A 2210-nucleotide genomic window follows, 5' to 3' on the forward strand; every position below is an offset into this window, starting at 1 on the left:
CTCATTAATTAAATCATTCGTAATTAAATTTTATTTCTCATTTATTACAGTTCTTCACTTAATATTATTAAAATTATTTCACATCATCGATATGTAAGAATTGGGATGTACATGTGTTACGAGAATTTTTAATTTTTCTTTTTTTACATGTTTTTTATTTTTGTACATGCACATTTTGTGGGTGGAGTTTTCTATTTTTAACCCTTTTGCTTTTAGTGCTGGAGATGGAGCAGACGGGGGAACTGGTGACACCTGCTACCCTCCCAAAGCTAGACAGCAATCAGAGACACGCCCTCAGCTTAGCAAAGAAATACGCTCAAGAAATTACAGCAAAACATGTGAGTTAATTAAAATGGGTGTGGTCAATCAAGTGGGTGTGGTTTTGTAATTATTTTGATGTACATGTATATAGCTCAATTTAATTTTTTTCAATAAATGTACATGTGTTTGTTGGTGGCTATTTTTAGTAACGTGTTATGTGATTTTGTATCTATTTTTAGCAACAAGCGAAGCAGAGTGAAGTACAAGTTCAGCAGATGCTGTCATTGCAGGAGGCAGCCAACCAGCAAAGAGCACTACTACTGATGAGCCGGTGAGATACATGTATGTACATGTAATTATTTTATTGTAAATGTAATTTTTGTGCCATTTGCTTTAAAATTTTTATATTCACAACTACACATACATGTGCATGTGTATTTTCAAAAATAACTCTTGGGAGAATTTTGATGTAATCTTTTTTCTCTCTCTCTCCATTCCAGTATATACATTGGTGGCATTAACTTTGAACTATACTAGGATCACACTGACTTTGTCAACTTAGATTTTGAATAACTTTCTTATTTTACATGCTAAAGACAGCGGTTTTTTGCTGTTGTATTTTTCTCTGAAGAGCCGGTATTTTGATATATGATACAACTAGAGCGCAGTTGTAGAAAAAGGGGAAAGAAATCAAAGCACTTGGGCACTTAGAGAGCACTCGATGCAATTACTGCCGCCCACGTGCGGTGACCGCGTAGGCGTGTACAACAAAATGGCGACCAACTGTACACCACATGGACTACCATGAACAAGAGATATTAGCAGGAAAGAAGGCATGAGGCAAGATATAACTAACAAGCGTAACAGTGTAAAAAATATTCCTATAATTGATTTCACCACCTTGCAAGTATAACTTTGTCATTATTAAGACTTATAAAGGTTCTCTCTACCTTATAATGCTTCTAGAGAAGTCTTTAGACAGTATCTCTATGTTCTCTTGCTGTTAGAAAGCTCTTAACTTTGTCCCATGTGTAAGCCGCCATTTTGTTTGCCGTGGCCACACCCACTCACGTAAAGAAGCGTGGGCGGATGGTTGCTAAGGCTTGTTATTTCTCCAATACAACGTGTATAGAAGAAATGTAAGTGTGGACATACAAATAAATATATATATATACATAGCGCGAAGGTGAAATCAATTATAGGAACGACCTGGGGGCTACGCCCCCAGGTCGTTAAAAAGACATGAAAAAATGAGTAAAGCTAACTTATTGGACTCTTTTTGGCCACATAAAGAGTTGGAAATGAAGAGAAGAACGATATAAACTATAAACAGGTAGCTATAATGAACCATATCCTTTAGTTCACTTTCTTTAAGCCTAGGATTTGTACATGTACCATGAAAAAACAATAATTTTATACTATGGAACTTATACTTAAACATGAGGAAAAATGACAACAGATCATAGGAGCGATGGGGCTGACTAAGTTAACATTTTTAGATCTAGTTGGGGTCTTCTGCTGAGTAAGAATGACTGTCTTGATGGAAGGGAACCATTTTGTGCACCTGAATTTCTTGCTAATGTTAGTAGTGAGTCCAGTGATGAGTCCGATAGTAATGAAGCCTATAGCGAAGGTGTCACTTCAATCCTACCTCTCTAAATGATGCTGTGGTTGGTAATGACAATTATAAATGTGCCTGACTGATCATATTACTTGTATTCAGTGTATTTTAAAAATAGTAATAATTTATAATAAAATTTGTTTCATAATTATATTCATTGTGGGTAAGCTATTATAAACAAACACTTATGTGACAATTAACAGCCACTTTCATATGACAACTACTCCTGCATTTATAATGAGCTGATCCAAGTCAGTGTGACCCTACTATAGGGGAAGAGGCAGTCAGAGTTGCTTTCTCTCCATTTGGTACCATAAAGACTATCAAC

At 35.7% G+C, this 2210-nt stretch overlaps 1 long non-coding RNA gene across 1 annotated transcript; it reads left to right on the top strand.

The window, feature by feature from the left end:
* The first annotated feature begins 1557 nt into the window (after positions 1-1557).
* On the top strand, positions 1558-2088 carry LOC109588068 (uncharacterized). Its single transcript, XR_002187945.1, has 2 exons — positions 1558-1594; positions 1637-2088. It is a non-coding gene; the product is annotated as an uncharacterized LOC109588068 (long non-coding RNA).
* Positions 2089-2210: the final 122 nt, after the last annotated feature.

The sequence above is a fragment of the Amphimedon queenslandica genome, unplaced genomic scaffold, assembly GCF_000090795.2.
Source record: "Amphimedon queenslandica unplaced genomic scaffold, v1.1 AMPQUscaffold_12307, whole genome shotgun sequence".
Classification (NCBI taxonomy): Eukaryota; Metazoa; Porifera; class Demospongiae; order Haplosclerida; family Niphatidae; genus Amphimedon; species Amphimedon queenslandica.